This window comes from Rhagoletis zephyria, unplaced genomic scaffold (assembly GCF_001687245.7).
Source record: "Rhagoletis zephyria isolate East Lansing unplaced genomic scaffold, Rhagoletis_zephyria_1.1 Rzeph_scaffold_00051, whole genome shotgun sequence".
Taxonomy (NCBI): Eukaryota; Metazoa; Arthropoda; class Insecta; order Diptera; family Tephritidae; genus Rhagoletis; species Rhagoletis zephyria.
Window position 1 is genome coordinate 367,181 of NW_016157135.1, and position 21,418 is coordinate 388,598.

General features: G+C 35.8%; 2 non-coding genes across 2 annotated transcripts; both read left to right on the forward strand.

Annotated features, from left to right (window-relative positions):
• The first annotated feature begins 3,424 nt into the window (after window positions 1-3,424).
• On the forward strand, window positions 3,425-3,496 carry TRNAA-CGC (transfer RNA alanine (anticodon CGC)). The gene has a single exon. It is a non-coding gene; the product is annotated as a tRNA-Ala (tRNA).
• A 983-nt stretch (window positions 3,497-4,479) lies between these two features.
• On the forward strand, window positions 4,480-4,551 carry TRNAA-CGC (transfer RNA alanine (anticodon CGC)). The gene has a single exon. It is a non-coding gene; the product is annotated as a tRNA-Ala (tRNA).
• Window positions 4,552-21,418: the final 16,867 nt, after the last annotated feature.

The following is a 21,418-nucleotide window of genomic DNA, read 5'->3' on the forward strand; positions in this document are numbered from 1 at the left end:
GGATGTGGGCATGGTTATTATCCGATTTTTTAAATTTTCAGCCGTTTGGTATGTTTTGTGAAGGCCAACAACTGTGTCTGTGTTTAGGAGAAATCGGCGGAGCGGTTCCCAAGGTATACACATGTATTCATAAGTGGGCGTGGCTACGCCCATTTCCCAAAAATTTTTAATATTCTTATTTTTCGCCTAAAAATTATTGTAAATATCAATTTTGAGTGAATAAGCTTCGGTAGTTACTAAAATATCGCAGTTTTCGTATTTCTGAAAACTACCGTTGCATGGGAGGTAGGCGTGGTTATCGTCCGATTTTGCCTATTTCCAATTACATCCGTCCTACGCTCAAAGGAAGTATCTTGGTATGTATACTTCCTTTGAGCGTAGGACGGATGGTATTGAAAATAGGCAAAATCGGATGATAACCACGCCTACCTCCCATGCAACGGTAGTTGCTTTCGTTAAGATATCTCAATTTGTACTCGAGTTATCGTGTTCACAGACGGACGGACGGACGGACAGACAGTCACCGCTTAATCGATTTCTCTTTTCATTCTGATCATTTATGTATACATTTTTCTATATCTATTTCGATTCGTTTTGCCTGTTACAAACAACCGTTATGTGAACAAAGTTATAATAGCCTTGTGCACAAGTGCGTTCAGGTATAAAAATATTTGACATCCGCATTCGCATCCGCATCCGCGGATGTTAGCGTTTAAACATCCGCATTCGCTTCCGCGGATGTCTAAAATTCCACATTCGCAACATTCCTGGTACATACATCGAGGTACGTTTGCGAACATGTAAATAAGGATTTGTTGAATGTTTGTTATATTTTATGAAAGTGTAGCCGTTATCTAATAAAAGCATGTATGTAAGTTCAAATTTCAAACTTTGTACAAAAGCTATCAAAGTTCAACAAACTCTACCAATTGCACCCGCAAAATTTAAAAACCTTATTTAGAATTTTTAGAAAAATTTTAGGTATGTTGTTTTATAGCCCATTTTATTTTAGTGCAAGTGCAAACGCTGGAAAATCGCATAAATTTTTAATATTTTTTTTTTTTGCACAACGCGTTTTCTGCGATATTAAATATACTCGACAATTCCTTTATATTGAAAAAATGCCTAGAACCGTCATTAAAAAAATATATTAAAAATCAAATCAAATAAATTTATTGGGCTATAAAATTGTATACCTAAATTTTTTCTAAAAATTCTGAATACAAATTTTAAAATTTTTGGGTGTAATTGGTAAGGTTTGTTGAACTTTTATAATTTGTGTAAAAAGTTTGAAATGTGGATTTATATTGTGGTGGTTATATAATGTGGTGAACATTTATAAAAAAAACTAAACATACAAATAAACAAAAGAAAAATATCCAAAACTTGTAAAAATGTCACTTAATTTAATCAACTGACCACAAGGGTATGTACATGTACACTGAGGAGCAAAACCGGAACAGTAATACATAATGTGAATTTTCTTGCGATATATTCGCAATATATGAAGACTTTTTTGTAATATAGTTTCGGAATTCACATTTCCAATGTTTATTTCATTAGAAGGCCATAAAAACAATAACTAATACAAGCAGATAAAGAAGAAAATCGCAAAAAAATTTAGCAACTAGATTGTTCCTGTTTTGCCCCCGACAGAAAATTTTACCATTTGCTTGACTTTTAATAAATTGGCCATAACCAATTTGAATATTTTAGCTTTTATGGTCATCTTGGGATACTTTAGCACAGGTTTTAGACGAAATCTGTTTTAACGCGCACCGGTTTTCCTCAACGCCATGCCCAAGGTCTTGCATGCGATTGGGCCAGTTTTCGCAATTGAACAGTGGCATTTCCAAACAATTCCATAAGTTTTCTGTTGAATCAGTTCTGCGCTTTACGCAGGTCACTCCATGATTATAAAAACTTGGGATTTATACCTATTTGACCCCAGTTTCGGAGGATATTTCTGATCATTGTCCTGTTAAAATTAATAAAAGCCTGCGAAAAATATCCTCAGAAATTGCTTATTCACTCAAAATTGCAATAACTTGTTGCCATGTCTTACATAATGTCCAGTCACTTGGTTTGTGGTGATAAAACAGTAATTTTTGATTTTGAACCAAAGTTTATTGGCATTTAGAGACCCTCCAATATGCCTAGCCTGGCAAATTGCAATTTTTTGTGGTCTCTTGATCTTGTAGACTGAGGTCCGCCCTTTTATCGCTTGTTTACATAACCATAAAACGGAAATTTGGCCGATATGATTTCTTTATTTACAGTGTGGCCTTTCTGACCGTTTTGCAAAAACTTTAAATTCTTGTTGCTTGGTATGTGCACATAATGCACTCACAGCGAAAATTCCACGCGCCTTGATTACAAAATTGCAGCAAATGAGCCAGAACTCCTCCTTGAATTATAAAATTCAGCAATTACTGAGCGGGTGCAAAACTGGAACAATCCAGTTCATTTTTGTTTGGTCATTTCTTCTGAGTTTCCATATGCGAATTTTGAAATTTGTATGGTCAAACGTTTAGTTAAACATCGGTAAGGCGAAATACATGTTTGAATTACCATAAACTTAATAAAGTAAATAAACTGAAGAAGTACTTTACCACAAACTTAACTTTCCGTTCTATTGTTCCAGTTTTGCTCTTCAGTATATGTATTTGAATTTAACTTTTTAAATACTTTAAGTATGGAACAGAGTTTGCATGTGAACTAAAACTTTTAAATTTATTTATTTAGTTTTAGGCTAACCCACACGGCAATTACCTAATTTACTCACTCAGCATATTCAATTAACTTATTAGTTAAACATTAACAAAGCCCACTAAATGATAAGAGTCGTTTCGTGGTCTGCTTCTTCTTGATGCTGATTACGCACACAAAAAGCATTAGTAATATTGTTTTAAAAATAAATTATTAGCAAAAAATATTCAACAAAGACGAAACGACAAAACAATGAAGCTCTCACATTTTTAGCTGCCGAACTCTCACGCTCATTACGATTACGGTGAATTAATACACCTTTGTTACGTACATACAAATATAGAAATACTACTAAAGCAAAGCAAGCAATTACATTCTTCTATATTGCCAGTAAAAATATGTATGTAACTATGTATACATATACTTATGTGTATACATAAATAAATTTATATTTTTTTGGTCTATCGTCTGCTGCTTTTTGGCTATTGTTGTTATCTTTTATTGACTATTTGCCTTTCTCTATCTTTGTATGGTTTGCGCGCCAAACTCTTCCGCGCATATTAACAAAAATGCGTATACGACCAATGGTTTTTTTATTTTTTTGTTTATCAGCAATCGTTTCCATTCATACATTCGTTCGACCGTTAGCGCGCTCGCTCACACTACTCGCTTGCTCCCAACCAGATTATGGCCTTTTGGCAGCGCCCCATTTCAAGGGGGTGTAGCTCAGTGGTAGAGCGCTCGCTTCGCATGTGAGAAGTCCCGGGTTCAAACCCCGGCACCTCCAATTGTACTAGAGTGGATTGGGAGTGGTTCTTTCTACTCCTATTCCACCGTGCTATAATATTGCAAAGTACTTGGTAATGATTATTTTGACGAATTCTGAGGTAAAACTCTTTTATTTAAACTTTCACAAACTTAAAATACCAATTAAAATAAGGCAGAATTATTGGGGTAACTTTTGCACAGTTGCTGCCGTTTCGCATGCTTCTTGCCTTTTTTGGTTTCAATCCCCAGTAATCTTTACTAATAACATCTGAGTTAATTAAGTTTTGTGGACCGATGCGCAAAAATGCAATAATTGGCTAAAAGCAACGAATGTGCTAATTATGGGAAAAGACTCATAAAACAATAACTGTGGCCAAGATGTACCATCATAAGTAGGTGGAGTCAACTAAGCAAAATTTTATAGGAATAAATTAAATTAAATGATTTTCAGCGAATTTGCTGGGTACATAGTTACATACTTATGTAACCCCGATGTGGGACAATTAGATCAAAGAGCGATTTTATAAGAGCCTGAAAGAGGGCTCATACCCACGATGCCCAAAGTGAGATTGACGACTTTAACGCAAGACGGACAAAATTCATATTTGGTCCAACAACCGAAAAATTCAGCCCTCAAAAGTGAGTAACAGCACTGAAGTATTCACAAAGCGACTTAGGTATCTAAGTATAAAAGGTTTAATTGCTGCACTCTTTATATTTGCGTTGATCTTTACAATAAATTTGTGGATCTAATTTTGCTCATGTCACCATTAAGTCCAATTCAATGGCAGGCCTACTTATGTCAAAACGAAAGTGCGGCACGTCAGTGTTAATATTACGTTAATTACTTTACACGATTTCTTTCGATTTACTTTCCCTAATCTCTTTCGTTGATTCTTCGGCAGAGCACTGATTTAATTTTGGCCATTACTGGAATAATTTTTGTTACTTACTTGTAAAACTTGCACGCACCGTTAGCATGCAGGTGCGTCTTAACGGTATGGGGGTGTAGCTCAGTGGTAGAGCGCTCGCTTCGCATGTGAGAAGTCCCGGGTTCAAACCCCGGCACCTCCAGTGGTATGCAGTTAAATTTTTTTTTAATACATATTGGCTAACATCCGTGCATCCGGCTTGTTGGTATACTACAATTATTTAACAGCATATTTTGTTTACACTTTACTTGATGCGTATTATCAAGCTGACCAACCGTCCTCCTTTGAGGAGGATTGTCCTCCTCAAAAATATTGTCCTTCTCTGTTCTCCTTTTGAGTAAAAATGTCCTCCTTGTACTCCTTTTCAGGTTTTATACCAGTGATGAAATTAGCCAAAAATTTCGTTCAGAATATTATTATTTCATAACCGTACCTAATCATTGTATTTAAAAGGAGTTTACATTGTTCAACATTCAGTTAAATGATGAAAACTTTTGATTCAACTAACCACCTGTGAAAGTTGAACAGTACAAACGCCTTTTAGCCTTAACCAATAATATTTAATACGGCTTTCCCACTGTCCGCCAATTACGTAGTTTGCTCTCTCATTCGTAATTCGCACTCCAACTACACTTGGAATTACGCAATTCGCCATACTAAATTCTGAGAGCGAATTACCTCACTTGTTGGTAATTCAGATCCAATTACCATGCGAATAACGAACAAATCGCTGCCATCTCTAATTTTTATCGGAGATTGAGAACTATCAAATTGAATTAAGAATATGCGCGTGGGAAAGGGGTAATTCGCGATCGTAATTGGAGGATCGAACACAGTATTTCCCGGTGTTGTAGCTAAGCTGTATTACCCTTAAAAAGGTGTTCGCACGAGGCGATTTTGCGTTCAACTTTTGCGTTCAACTCTCGCAAGGTTGAACGAAAAAAAAAGTTGAATGGCTAAATGTTGGCTGGCGACCAACTTTGTTGAAGGCGATTAGTTGAAAGGCCGTTCAACCAAAAGAAGAATGCAATGCAAACGCCTTTTTATGGCGAATATTTTTATATTTTTTTATATTTTGATATTTTTAGCCGTTCAATTTTTTTTCGTGCAACCCTGCGTGAGTTGAACGCGACACCGTTTGGTGCGAGCGGCCTTTTACAACACTGAAAGACTAGCTAACGACGCGTCTTCACAGGGAAAATTATTGCCTACCATATGCCATTTTGTTTGCCAGATATGTATAAGTTTTATCAGTGGCAATATTTTTGTGTGGGGAATTTTTATCTTGACAAAGCATTTGTAAGATGGCTTAAAACAAGTATGTTCGTTGCATTGGAGCGCAAATATGCTTAAAATTTTATTAGAATATGTGTTATTTCACATCCAAGTACATAATCAAAAATAAAACAGGCCCAGCGGCGGATCCAGACTTTTTTTTGGGGGTTTTTTCCGGGAAATTTTCCACTTATTCTTATTACTGTAAACGAGTAATTCTAGTAACGGGTGATTTTTTAAGAGCTTGATACCTTTTTTTTTAAAAAAAACGCATAAAATTTGCAAAATCTCATCGGTTCTTTATTTGAAACGTTAGATTGGTCCATGACATTTACTTTTTGAAGATAATTTCATTTAAATGTTGACCGCGGCTGCGTCTTAGGTGGTCCATTCGGAAAGTCCAATTTTGGGCAACTTTTTCGAGCATTTCGGCCGGAATAGCCCGAATTTCTTCGNTCAAAGCATACTGAGCATCTTTCTCTTTGACACCATGTCTGAAATCCCACGTGATCTGTCAAATACTAATGCATGAAAATCCTAACCTCAAAAAAATCACCCGTTATATATATATTAGGGTGATCCAAAATAACTAACCTGACGAATTTAAGGCATTAAATTACCTATTTACTATGAAGGTTTTTCTAGGCATATTCTTGTAGGGCATTAAATTCTCTAAAAAATCACCCTGAAGTTGGCTGTCTTAGTGACGATAGAAAGTATTAAATATGTTAATATATTGCTGAACGAGGTATAGCGTTGATACAAAATTATAATCGAACTTTGGCGAAAGTCCAAGAACGGAAGCAATTTCTTTTGCAAATAAAAGCAAAAAACAGAACCGACTTCAATTCTCATATAAAAATTTAGGAGTATCGTTAATTTTTTCATGATCCAATGATCGGATCCAAACCAAATTATTTAGTTAGGGACCACATGTGAGACACTACCTTCCCGATAGAAAAATAATTATCGGTATCGGTGGAGGTGGTCGAATGTATGCGGTAACATAACAAAAAATATATTCCGACGAATTGATGTACTTCTTTTTAAGTGGGTTAAAAATAAATATTCAAAATTTGTTAATATGTGGCGGTCTTATAATTATGCAAGGCAGTGTACTATTAACTTATTTGACTTGTGTTTAGAGAAACTTTGAATTGTTAATTTATTCGTTATTTATGTGTTAAAATAAATATAAAAAAAAAAATTTGTGTTTTCAATGTGGAATGTTAACAAATTCTGGTCACCTTAGTATTATGAAAGTGTGTATAGGAAATGAGAACAGTTACGATATAAAATTGCAAAATTTGACTAATTAAACAGAGAAAACTGCTTATATTCATCATGACGGACATGAACTAAGAAATTTGTTTAAACATTTTCTTTAAAAATATGGTCGTGACAAAAAAAAATAAAACAAACAACAAAACAATAAAGCAAACAGTCTACTTAGGCCAACCAAATTCTTATTATTGTAAATAGAATACATTGATTTATCTAGCCGCTTTATTACTAACTTATTAGTTTTTCATACAAAGCATATATTGAAATTACTTGATTTTTTTCCGCATCACACTGTGAAAGTTCAAATCTTGTGCAAAGGTTTTAGTAATAGTTGGCTTTAGTTTACGAGATAACGATATTTCAAGTTTTTTCTTTTGGGGGCGTACTATTGCTGAAACGAAACACTGTGGTCAAATAAAATATCTCCTCTTGGAATAAACTTTTTTGGTTGGTTTTTTATTAAATTTAAGTTAAAAACATACATTTATAGAGAAAATTTTCTAAAAAAATTAAGCCAAATATTCCAGGTTGGTTAGCAAGTAATATTTCACTTTTTAGTATGTGTTTCGGATCGAAGCGCACACACATGAGTTGGGCGCCAATATTTTTTCTAATAATGAAATTTTTGAATTTCTTTGTGTTCAATTGGGAGTAAATTCAAAACGACACACTCGTTGGGGTCTACTTAATTTCCAATTAATAGAGGCTAAGCTGAGATCAGACGATTGCCGCAAATGCAACGGTTGCCTCTTTTTAAACAATTTTTATTGCCGCAATTTGACGAAAAGCAATATAGTGACAATAATTGCCCTAAACTTATCACACGATTCTTCGAGCATGCGGCAATTGGAACAATAAGATGTTGCGCTGACTTCTAAATTCTGTTTTGTTCTTTGTTCTGTAAAAATGGCGTATTAAATTGCATGTGCTTTGTATATTGTGGTCTCATTTTACGCATATTTGTTGTTCTTTCAAAGCAAAGAAGCAAAAACTTGAGCCCAATCAAAACTGACGAATTTATTTAGAAGTATGAGTGTACAGTTTTTTGAAGTGAAACTTCTTTAGCGGCGGTTGGTTGGTTGGGAGTAAATTGGCAAATTCAGCAGAAATTGCACACGGATCTGGTTGGGACGGAAATGATGCAACGGAAATGGTGCAACGGAAATGGTTGGGGCTGAAACAAGTGCTTCTTATGTGTATGCATTAAGTACCTATAAATTTAACAAAAATTTGCTAATAAAAGATTAAAGAATAACACTTAGAAAAAGAGCAACACAAGAATGAAAGTAAAGGTGACTACGTACATAAATGAAGAATAGGATAAAAGCAAAGGTTAAAATAACAACAAAAACAAAGATGCGTAAAGATAAAGGCAAAAATGAAGACCAAGGTAAATCTAAACACTTTACTTATATATATAAGAACAAGTGTGAAGGGGAATATGTAGCTGAAAAAAATGACAAACATAAAAGTAAAGACAAAGAGGAGGATGAGGATACCGATAAAAGCAAAGATGAAAATAGGGGAAGAAAGATTAAAATAGAGGTAATTAAAGAGGGAAGGATATAAAGAGAGACACAGGGACTCAATCTGGGAACTATTTTTGGATTTTAGAGATTTTCGGGATTCTCGAGACCTATCGATAAAATAATCGATATTTTTATCGGTTTTGTTATCGATTTTGTTATCGATATTTATCGATTTGTTATCGATATTAACCGGTTTTGTTATCGATATTCATCGATTTTTTTTATCGATAATTATCGATTTTGCTATCGATATTTATCGACTTTGGTAGGATATTTATCGATTTTGTTATCGATATTTATCGATTTTGTTATCGATATTAATCCGACTTTGTCATCGATATTTATCGATTTAAATATCGATATTTATCCGATTTTGTTATCGATATTTATCGATTTTGTCATCAATATTTATCGATTTTTTTATCGATATTTATCGATTTTGTTGTCGATATTTATCGATTTTGTTATCGATATTTATCGAATTGGTTATCGATATTTATCGATTTTTTTATCGATATTTATCGATTTTGTTATCGATATTTATCGATTTTTTTTATCGATATTTTTATCGATTTTCAAATCGATTTAGCTACCAATGGTATTATCGATGTTGCTATTGAAATTTTTATCGAATTTGTCATCGATTTTGGTATCGGTATTTTGATGGACGTTATAATCGATTTTGTTATCGATAGAGTATAATGATAAAACTGAAGATAATGGAAAAACAGAATAACATGAATGTTATTAAAACGAACAGTGGTAGAGGTAGGGATTACATTGATAGAAAAAAAGAGAAAAAATATAGCCCTAAGCAAAAGCAGATGTGTGTATGTATAGATAAATAAGTAACGTAAGTTCCACTTCTACAGTGTGGCCCAGGCGCACTTACTTTTTTTTAAATAAATTTGTACTGTCATGGCAGTTCGCCAATTGGTGACATAATATATCTTTCGTACTCTTCTCGGATGAGTTTTTCTTCTGGTGGTATATATGGTGGTATATATCGCAGCAAAGATTCTGTCATGAAAATTGTTTTTGGTGTTAGTATATTACACGGTGCTACAAATAGAAAACTTGTGCCCTGAACTTTTTTTCATGTAGCAGAGGTTGCAGAAGAGGTAAAAGTAATAACTTTGGCACTAGCAGAATTGCAAATAAGGGGTGTATCTCATGTTATGATCAAAAAACTGAAAATCGGAATGTTGGGTTAAACACTGGTCATAATTGGATTTTTAAAAGCGGAAGTTTGTGTCTTTCCACCGCTTTTAGGAAATTTAAGTTACGTTGATAACCACTGACTCCGTCAACCAAAAAGCTTGAGAAGAATCTGATGAAAGTAGTTATGGTGACTTTGGGTTAAAATTACTCACTATACTTATAGTAAGCTCATACCTAATGCTTTATCTAAAACAAAATATATTTTCCACACTTCAAAAAGAGCTCTAGACCAGAGAGGGAAGCAACGAAAACTTCAACGTCATGCGGTTGTGAGTTTTCATTATCACCGAAATCCCATAAGATAGATCTCATTAGCTGGAACGTTACATGATTTTAAGTCGTTGACTAACTACGCTTTAAAGCTTTCTTAAAACTCATAGCAATAAATGGCATAGAGCAAACAAAGCAATGTGCGATCTGTACAAAACTACAAAAGTAGCTGTTTAAAGCTGTTTTTTTTATACTTAACTTCAAATATCGACATCATCGGTAACAAAAACCGCGAAGTCTGTTCTGCCTTTTCCAAGTTGGATAGGAAAGCAAAGCGAATGGGTCTGGTGGTAAACGAGGACAAGACGAAGTATCTCCTGTTATCAAACAAACAGTCAGCACATTCGCGCCTTGGCACCCACGCCACTATTGACAGTTACAATTTCGAGAAAGTAGAGAATTTCGTTTACTTGGGAACCAGCATTAACACCGATAACAATATCAGCATTGAAATTCAACGCAGAATCATTCTTGCCAACAAGTGCTACTTTGGACTGAGTAGGCAATTCACGAGTAAAGTCCTCTCTCGACGTACGAAAACCACGCTCTATAAGTCACTCATCCTGCCCGCGCTGGTATATGGCGCAGAAGCATGGACAATGACAACATCCGATGAGGCGGCTCTTGGAGGGTTTGAGAGAAAGATTTGGCGGACGATTTACGGGCTTTACGCGTTGGCGACGGCGAGTACCGCACACGATGGAACGATGAGTTGTATGAGGTTTACAACGATATGGACATAATACAGCGAATTAAAATACAGCGGCTCCGCTGGCTTGGCCATGTCGTTCGAATGGACACCGATGCTCCAGCTCTGACTGTATTCAACTCGAAACCCGTTGGTGGCAGCAGAGAAAGAGGGAGGCCCCCACTGCGATGGAAAGATCAGGTGGAGAAGGACTTGGCGTTTCCAATTGGCGTCAGTTGGCACAGAGGAGAAACGACTGGCGTGCTTTGCTGAACTCGGCCAAAATCGCTTAGGCGGTTACAGCGTCAAAAAAGAAGAAGAACCTCAAATATCTGAATATATTGGCCCAATTATAAACTCTAACTCAAGTTCTAAGCAGAATATAACTTCGGAAACGATCAATGGCTGCATAATAATTAGGGTTCGAACGATACTATCGATATTGAGTAAGTATCGATACTGAGGGTATAAAAATGAGTACTTTAATACTCGATACCTTATTTGGTGATTTTACTCGATACTTTCCAAAGTACTCGTAGTATCGTATACTTTTTAAAAAACACACTTTTTAAATTTTGTCTTCCATTAGCAACCCAATTTTCTTTGCTTATATGGATTACTATCATTCAATTTTGTCCATCACTTAAAATAAACTGAAATTTCGTGTGGTCTGTTACATAACATAAACCAAATAAGTTAAAGTTTAATGGCCTTATTGATAAAAAATAAAGTAGGCTTAAAGAGCTTAAATAAAATGACACTTTCATACATTTTTCAGTTTATAGTTTATAAACCTTTTTTATTTTTTATGAATAAGGCCATAAAACTTTACTTTAAACTTTACTTTAAAGTTCACGAAAATACAGAATTTTTATAAACTTTTAGGGTATGCAGTTTTGTAACCTATTCAACTTTCCGTGTAGCCTACTACCGTTGACTTTTAATTAAAACTTGCACAATATTATACAAAACTGAATAGGCTACAAAAATGCATACCCACAAAGTTTCCAAAAATTCTTAATGAAATTTAAACTCGTGAAAGTAAATATGTGTACATTTAACGTTTAAATTGCTTCTAACGTGGAAGTAAGTTCTGCAATGAAATAAAAATCAAATATTTTAAATGTCTATTGTTTTAATTTCAGGAAATAACTAGATATAGGTTGAAGAACAAAATAATTTTAATATCCCAAAAACGTATTTTAATGAGTCCGATACTGAGTAGTATCGATACTTTTTCCCTGATACTTTTAGAGTATCGATACCATGAGCTCGATGCCAGAACGAGTACTCAGTATCGATACCAAAGTCTGAAATTTCGAACCCTAATAATAATAATAATATTAATTATAATACAAGATAGGCGCTTACACAGTATGTTAGTGTTTGGACGAGCTTCCCCTTCGATTTATGGCGTGCACTTTTTTGTTGTCGCAAAAAGTGGAGGGACCTACAGTTTTTTGCAGACTCCGAAGCGATTGTTTTTTTATGAGAAGCTGTTTTTCATGGCTAAATACACTCGGATATTTGCCATTGCCTTTCGAGGGGCGGCCGCTATTATAGTCTAAGATTCGACAAGGGAACGACCTCCACCCATATGTTTAATGGATGAAATCTATTTTGTATGAAATTTAACGTGTTAATAAATATTTCGCGAGGTGGCCAGGATATTTTTAAATTAAATATTAAAAAACTATTTAAACATAGCGACATGTGTCACATCATGCGAGTGCCAATTCATATTATGTCGCTCACGCATGTTTCACAATAACATATGAAGACACTGTCGAATAATTGAAATCTATGAATGTCAACACAAGAAACACATGCGACACATGCGACATAGTGAGCATTATTAATTACATTTTATATACGGAAAGAGATTTAGTAAATTTTTAAGCACCTATTATAGTAAAATGCATTAATGAATTGTCTAATTAAAAACCTGTATATATTTTCATCCAAGGCAGGATCAAACAGTATTAAAAATATGCTACAACAGTGAACAACAACTTAGCTAAGTAGCAACGACATGCTAAAACAGTATGTTTGAGATGGAATGACATGGCATAACAACTTGTTTGAGTTGACATGACATAGCATGGCATGACATTTTTGAAAAATACATTTTTACGGAAAATGTTGAATTTTGCAGTTCTTTATTATATACCAATGTGAGCAAACATGTTATGTGACAGTGCGCGTTTTGGGCCATATATTTTTGGGTTAATCGTAATTGTGGGTCTTGATAAGGATAAAAATATATTTTTGACAAAGTTTTTACAACAACTACATATACATATATGCCAAGCTTCAATTTGAACAGGTTAGTATAAATTATATTTGATTGGAGGTGATGCATAAGGCCTAAGGTATATATTATAGCAAGATATGTTATTAGATTTTCTTAACTGGAGCTTTAGCTTTCAATTGATACCAAAAAGTTTGTATTTCAAGATATTAGATTTTTGCATTTTTGTCCAAGCTCGGTGCACTGTATGGCGCGTCGCTTGCTGCGTGTACGTACACCAAGAAGAGTGAAAGCATGGTTGCTGACTGCTATGACGGAAATCGGCTGAAAGGGAAATGTTGAAATATAGCGTTGCCAAATGTCCCGTTTTTACCAGGACGCCCTGTATTTTGCATTACATTTGCAATGTTCCGCCGGAACACGATTTTTCCCGTATTTTCGACAATTTCATTATTAATTTCAACCTGTAAACTTCTACTCAAGATTGCATTATTGCATGCAACTCTAAAATAGAAATATAGCTAAAAATTACCGTTGATTTTTTAGACTTTTTGTTGAACAGAACTGACTTTTATATGCACGAAAATGCACATAAAATTTCTAAAAAATCAATGGTAATTTTTTGCGACTTGCAACTTGCATTTTATTTTTTAGAATTAAATGGGCTTTAAATATAAACCCACATACCCGAAATATTTCTAGGAAATCTAAATAAAAAAGACCAAATTTTGATGAACATTTTTTTGAATTTAATAAGTTTTTGTGAACTTTGTGCAAGCTTTGCAGAGTTTTTGAAGTTAAACTTCTTTAGGGCGGTTGGTTGGTTGGGAGTAAATTGGCAAATTCAAAGGAATTGCACTACGTACATAAATAAAGAAAAGGATAAGGGCAAAAGTTAAAATAAAAACAAAAACAAAGATACGTAAAGATAAAGGCAAAAATGAAGACCAAGGTAATTTTAAACACTTTACTTATATATATAAGGGCAAAGGTGAAGGGGAATATGTAGATGAAGAAAATGACAAACATAAAAATAAAGACAAAGAGGAGGATGAGGTTACCGGTAAAAGTAAAGATGAAGATAGGGGAAGAAAGATTAAAATAAAGGTAACTAAATAGGAAAGGATATAGAGGGAGACACAGAGACTTAATCTGGGAACTATTTTGGGCTTTTAGAGACTTTCGGGATTCTCGGGACTTATCAATAAAATAATCGATATTTTTATCGGTTTTGTTATCGATATTATCTATATAAGGGCAAAGGTGAAGGGGAATATGTAGATGAAAAAAATTATAAACTAAAAGTAAAGACAAAGAGGAGGATGAGGATACCGATAAAAGCAAAGATGAAGATAGGGGAAGAAAGATTAAAATAAAGGCAAATAAAGAGGAAAGGATATAGAGAGAAACACACAGATTCAATCTGGGAACTATTTTGGGATTTTCGGGATTTATCGATAAAATAATAGATATTTTTATCGGTTTTGATATCGATATTTATCAACTGTTTATCGATTTCTTTATCGACATTTTTATCGATATTGTTATCAATTTTGCTATCGATATTTTCGGAACTTATCGATATAACAACCGATATTTTTACCGGGTTTGTTATCGATATTTATCAACTGTTTATCGATTTCTTTATCGACATTTTTATCGATATTGTTATCAATTTTGCTATCGATATTTTCGGAACTTATCGATATAACAACCGATATTTTTACCGGGTTTGTTATCGATATTTTTAACTATTTTGTTGGCGATATTTTTTATCGATTTTGTTATCGGTATTTTTATCGATATTTATAGATTTTTTGATCGATATTTATCTATTTTTTTATCGATATTTATCTATTTTGTTATCGATATTTATCAAATTTGTTATCGATATTTACCGATTTTGTTATCGATATTTATCGATTTTGTTATGGATATTTTTATCGATTTTTTATCGTTTTTGCTAGCGATTTTGATCGATTTTGTTATCGATATTTATCGATATCTACCGATTTTGTTATCGATATTTATCGATTTTGTTATGGATATTTTTATCGATTTTTTATCGTTTTTGCTAGCGATTTTGATCGATTTTGTTATCGATATTTATCGATATCTACCGATTTTGTTATCGATATTTATCGATTTTGTTAACGATATTTATCGATTTTTTAATTTATATTTATCGATTTTATGATCGATATTTATCGATTTTGTTATGGGCATTTTTTCCGATATTTTATCGATTTAGTTATCGATATTTTTATACATTTTGTTATCGAAATTTGTATCGATATTTATCGATTTCTATCGATTTTGTTATCGATTTTGGTATCGATATTTATCGATTTTTTTATGGATATTTTTATCGGTTTTGCTATCGTTTTTTTATCGATTTTGTTATGGATATTTTTATAGATTTTGTTATGGTTATTTTTATCGATACATTTTGCTACCAATATTATTATCGATTTTGCTATCGAATTTTTCATCGATTTTGTTATCGATATTTTAATCGGTGTTGTTACCGGTATTTTATTGGATGTTACTATCAATTTTGTTATCGAAAGAGTATAAATATAAAAATCAAGATAAAGAAAAACAGAATAACATAAATGCAATTAGAACGAACAGGGGTTGAGGTAGGGATCTAGATAGAAAAAAGACAAAAAATATAAACTTAAGCAAAAGCAGATGTTTGTATGTATGTACATTTTGTATGTATGTATATTGGTTATGGGACAAAATAGATATGTACGTTACAAGTTTCACTTCTCCGGTGTGGTCCAGGCGCACTTACTTTTTTATCTTTAAAACAGGTATACATACAAATAAAAAATAAAAATTACAAAGGGCAACCCTGATTTTGGTACGGCAAATGTTAAAGTCGTTTTTGATAGACTTTTTGGTGCTGATTACGAATCCTTAAGTATAATGTTTCCCTCAGTTCCGGATTTTGAGGAAAACGAGGTCAAACTGTCGAAAAATTTCGTTTTTTGTAATATTTGAGAAGCCCTAGCAAAGAAACAAAAAGTGACACAACTTTTGACTTAGGCTTAAATTAAAGCTAGGACTCTCGAATACTACCCCTGAAAATACCATCCTTGCATCTTGACCTTATAGTCATTTAAGGAAGAGCAAAAACTGATTTTGACGAAGTTTATGTACCTACCGCGGAGCTGTAATTTTTATTTCTAATCTTGGAAAAATAGCTCTGAGGAAAGATAAACAGGTTTTCGGCGCGAAAGTATTTATTTCAAAGCCATGAACAAATTTATTGTTCGGAGGACATAAAGACCAGGGGATGGTTGCAAAAATAGAAGACAAAGTTGTTCTTGCCGAAAGTACTTTTCCTTCCTCCAACGTCTTACAAAATATGGAAGAACTTGTCTTTGTAGCCTCTGATTGCTGCGTTAATGACATCTTACGCTGCCTATTCAAACAGGGAAACGAGCGAACGGCATCGACAGATCGACCCAAATAATGATGACAGAACGTGTGAGAACAACTCATTTGATGGTAGCAATTCCAGGCTTCATCAAGAAATATTCATACATATGTAAATATATTGTTATGCACAAGTACTCGTACACTCAAATGCACGTGTGCGACGACCACATGCAGCATAATTACACACAAAATCGCATGCACAGCAGCATTTATTGTCGACAACTTCAAAACGATCATAAACATCATCATCAACAACAGCGTTCATGGCGGGCAAAAATAACAAAGATGCGATCGACAACAGGAGCTGGGACGATAATATTAATAGCGACACATAAAGATATTTCCAGTAGCAACCGTCAACGGGCAGCCGCAGTCAACAACAGCATCCCATCCTTACATTTAAAATCAGTCTGAAAAAATGGGGACCATACATTCTCGAGTGCCTCAGTGCGCATTCGCTTTGCTCCTCTTCCAATCTGAAACCTCTACATTTCAACGAAATTTGAATGAGGCACTCAGAACCCATAACTAACAATACATTGTGGAAAGAGCGAGCGTTGTATATATTGCTGTAGTATGTATTTAGCGGCGTCGCGGTAGAAGCCAATTGCATCAATGGAAGCGTCAATGGCGCACAGTGTCGCGACTGCGGCCAAAAATGGCAAAAAGGATGCCGCATCGAACAATGTGGTTTTAGTATAAGATATTTTATGAAAAACTTGTGTTAAAAATTAAATTTCATATCATTTGTTATAATTTGAATTATTCAAAAAATAATTTTTTAAGTTTATCAGTTAATTTTACAGTCGATCGTGATATTTGCTTAATTCATCCAACAGCTGTTGAGCGTTACTTTCTAAAAGTTACAAAAATTAAGGGAGTTGTGAGTAAAAGCCAAAAATTTGAAATACAGTACATATTCGAACATATAGCCAGGTACATAATAAATAATTACACTTTTATGTCGAATATGGTTTCATATCAAATTTCTTCAAAATAAAGTCAAATGTATTTTTCACTTGACGCACTCATTCGCTCGTGTTTTGTGTGTATTGTGGGCGTGAAGGTAAACCGATCTTTATCAAATGTCGCATTTCGGTTTTTTTTATAACGTTAAGCTACTTATAAAATTTCATCAAAATCGGAGCACATTTAGTATTTCTGTCCGCTTTAGTGGAGGGCGTGGCAGTTATTCAATTTTCACCATATTGAAAATTCTTTTTTCCCTTAATGAAAGAAGGCCTTACAACAAATTTCAGCAGAATCGCTGCACCATCATTACTTTTGGCCGCAGCCTATATGGAGTTGCGACACTGTGTGGCGGTGGCAGCGCCGGCACTTTTTGGCCGTTTGATCTTTTCATTGTTTGTATACAAGTTTATGGTTTGTGTTGATGGATGCGAGCACACAATTCGCTTTGATCATTTCCGCGCGCCGCACATAACAAGTAGATACACCAGCAACATTAACAAACGCATTTAATGCCACGTTGTTGATGATCATGCCTTTTTCGTTTAGCTCCTTGTTGGCTGCTGCCGCCCGTGAAACTCGAAATTTACGAGTTGCCATTCAGCGCCGTCTATCCACTATTTTTTCGAACAATATTTGATTGTTGTGCATGCACATGTACGGACGTATGTATGTACGTATGGAAGTAGTTGTGAGTGTAGGTGTTAATGTGCTTGTGGCAATTATGAAAAATCACAGACATCCTCCCACACAAAAATTATTATAAATACAGGCATCTTGCGCCTCATTTTGTCTGATTGATGTATTGTCCATTGCATTCTGATCGAAATATTGCTTACTTTGTAGATGCTCTATGAGGATTTTACGTTGCATATCCCTGCAAGAAATGCGACTAATCCGGAATGACTCCGGGAGCAATCGCTAAGGAACATGCGACTAATACTACTTTTGATCTTTTTATATGGAATGAACTGTTCGCTTTCTTTCGAGCATGTCCTATGAAGAGACTAATTGTTCCCTTTATACCCGAAATGGTACAAAAAGCGACTACAGTGCTATCTGGGTCGAGTGAACTAATTAATGCAAGACCAGTTCATAGAAAACAGATTGTTCACTATACCAGATTGAGTTTTTTGTTCTTATAATCAATTTTATTGCGCAGTGCGTTAAAGTTAAATTTTTAAGAACTCTGAAGTGTCGTCTTTTCCCACAGCTAATGTCAACACATGTTTCCTGTTGTTGTTGTATCGTTGTCGTTAAGCTCTATAGCGGTTGACCCGGGAAGCGTGAAGCCTCAATGGGGTCTGTCCATAAGGCCAGAGACCTTTACAGGGTGGGGTTCAGTGGGCATGCGAAGAGATGCTGCGAGTCATGGAGCGTCTCTCCGAGTGCCGGGAATTCATTTGGCACATCTGCATTTATTCTGTTCAGGTATGAATTCAACCTGCTGCAGTAGCCCGATCGAAGTTGGGCTATGTGGTCCGAGTTTCCCGAGGTAGACGAAGCGTCCACGTCAGGTGGTTGCGTGCCCAGAACAGCATTCACAGGTCGAGAGTCTATATAACTCGGGACTGGCTCTCTTTGAATTGCGTTCAAGGCCTGTCGGTAAGTTGTTGGGTTCAGAGGTAGTTTTATTAACCCCGGACTTCGTCCGTCAGTTCTTATAGATGCCTTCTGACGTGCCGTGGCGAGGGTTCTTCCGCGAGCAGAAGTCTGTTTGGGTGCTAACACGATGACACCCTACTAGGAATTGCTTGCAGAGCATTGTGCTATGCTCCTTAATCGGGAGCATATGTTCCTCGTCGCGCAGGTGATGTTACGGCAACATCAGAAGGAATCCTGTCGCTGTCTTAGTGCCGTGTTTTGGCTGGTCTGCAGCTTCATCCACTGCGTCCTACTAGTCCCCGGTAACCACATAGAGGCTGCATAGTTCAGAACCGCCCGGCCAATCGCCTTGTATTTACGTTGCCAACAACGTTTCTTTGTCTTTGCCCCAGACGCTGCCGGCTAGCGACTTGAGGACTTTGTTGGGGCTTTCTACTTCATTGACAATTGCGGTTGTATGTGCCGAGAAGGAGAGTAGACCTTCGAAGGTTACTCTGAGGACTTTCGGCTTATTCAACGTCGGAATTAGTTCGTCATCGATGAGAATACACAGTTGCAGTCTGACCTCCTTCGTCCAAGTGGTGAAAAGCGTTGCTGAGGATTTTGTAGGGGAGAGGGTTAGGCTCCGTGCAGCGACGAAGCGAGAAAGCTCGGCGAGATAACCATTATTGAGCAATCGCCAGCATAAGAGACAATCGAGACAAGCTTAGAAATTTAAAAGTTGAACAGTAGTGGGGAAAGGACACCACTCTGTTGAACTCCCTGTTTTATTTTCCTAGGTTTGCTCGCTTTGTCTCTAAAGATCACTGACGAGTTTCGACCAATCAGGTAATTCGTCGCCCACCGTTTGTCTTCTAGTAGCGTTACTTGAATAGTTCTCTCACAGGGGGGGAGGGGGGGGTCTCGGTTAAGGCCACGAGTTATGTGGGTGTTTATGGCGTCAAGTGATGTTGTTGTGCTGTGCACTTTACGGAACCCATGTTGATGCTTCGCTGGGGTTCAGTAATTTGTGTAGTGCGGGAGTAGAAGGGTCTGTAGTGTCTTCGCAGCCGGGGAAAGGAGAGCTATCGGGCGAGAAGACCCTCCTTTGTTGGACGGTTTCCCCGGTTTAAGCAGTGGAACCACTCTCCCCGTTTTCCAGGTGTCTGGTACGATGATAGTGGCCATAGACAGGTTAAGGACCTTGGTTAGATATTCCACTCCCGCACGACCCAAATTTTTGAGCATCAGCATGCAAATTCCGTCGGGTTCAATGCTTTTGGAGACTTTCACCTTCCCGATGGCTATTCTTTCCTCGTCGCTGCTGAAAAAAAAGAAGCGCACTTGGTGTTGGCAGTTTTTGCAGCCTTCTGGTCACTCTACGTTTGGCTTTGTCCGCCGGAGGATGCAGTATGAACTGTCGGCTAAAATAGCTCGCGCATCGCTCCGGGTCGGACGAAGCGTGGTCGCCAAAAGATATTTCAACTCTGTCGTCATGCTTCGCCGGATTGGACAATGACCTCACGGTTGACCAAAGCTTGCTCACACCAGAGGCGAAGTTACAGGTATTCAGATGGTCTTCCCACTTCATTAGTTGCCGAATCTCCGAGTTGCTTTGCTATTAAGTTTTTCGTTACAGTTTTGAATTTGGAAGGAATTGGTTTTAAATTTTGTTCACTTTACAAATACTCAAAATTGTTCACTCTATAGAGTACTCAATGGAAAAATTTTCATGTTCACTCATCTCGGAATACTCTCTTTAGAGATTAGTCGCACAATTTTTTTCGGGGATCGCATACGATCTTCAAAAGTGACAGAACTCAAAATTACACCTTCGTCAGACAATGTGAAAAACGATTTCGTAGTAGGTACATGCTAATCATATGAGCAAGGGAAACTTTACCTTAGGTTTTTTCAACAAATTATAACAAAAATTTGCTCCATCTTTTGCTGTAAGGTAAATAAAAGCTCTGCCAAATGGCAAATTTTCAGCTGTGCCTCTTTTGAAGGCCGTAGTGAATTTCTGGCATAATATGTACCCTGTTTACGCCTCAAAAATTGTTTCCAAATTGTTTATGCAAAATCGTGAAGGTGAATGGAAAAGTCATAAAGATAACAAAATGATTTGCAGGTGTCAAGTTTCATAGAGGAAGTAACTATCTTTTTGATAATACCTTGGAAAGTATATTCGAAAATTTTGCAAATAAATTTAATTATCCAGAACAATCAAGTTGAATAAAACTTTTAACTGGATCTACAGTTTAAACATCGTTATCGTCGTTATCGACTCGTTTATATATGTTAAGGAGTCGTTAGAGTCGATAACGATGTTTAACCTACAGTTAGTGTTAACCAGACATTCATACCCGCCCCTAAGCTTACACTTTTATTTAAGCTTTGATTAAGCGCATGGGTAAAGGCCATTTCAAGCTTCCACTTGATCTAATTGTTCGAGAGGAAGAGGAAGCCTCTAGCACACGTAGATACA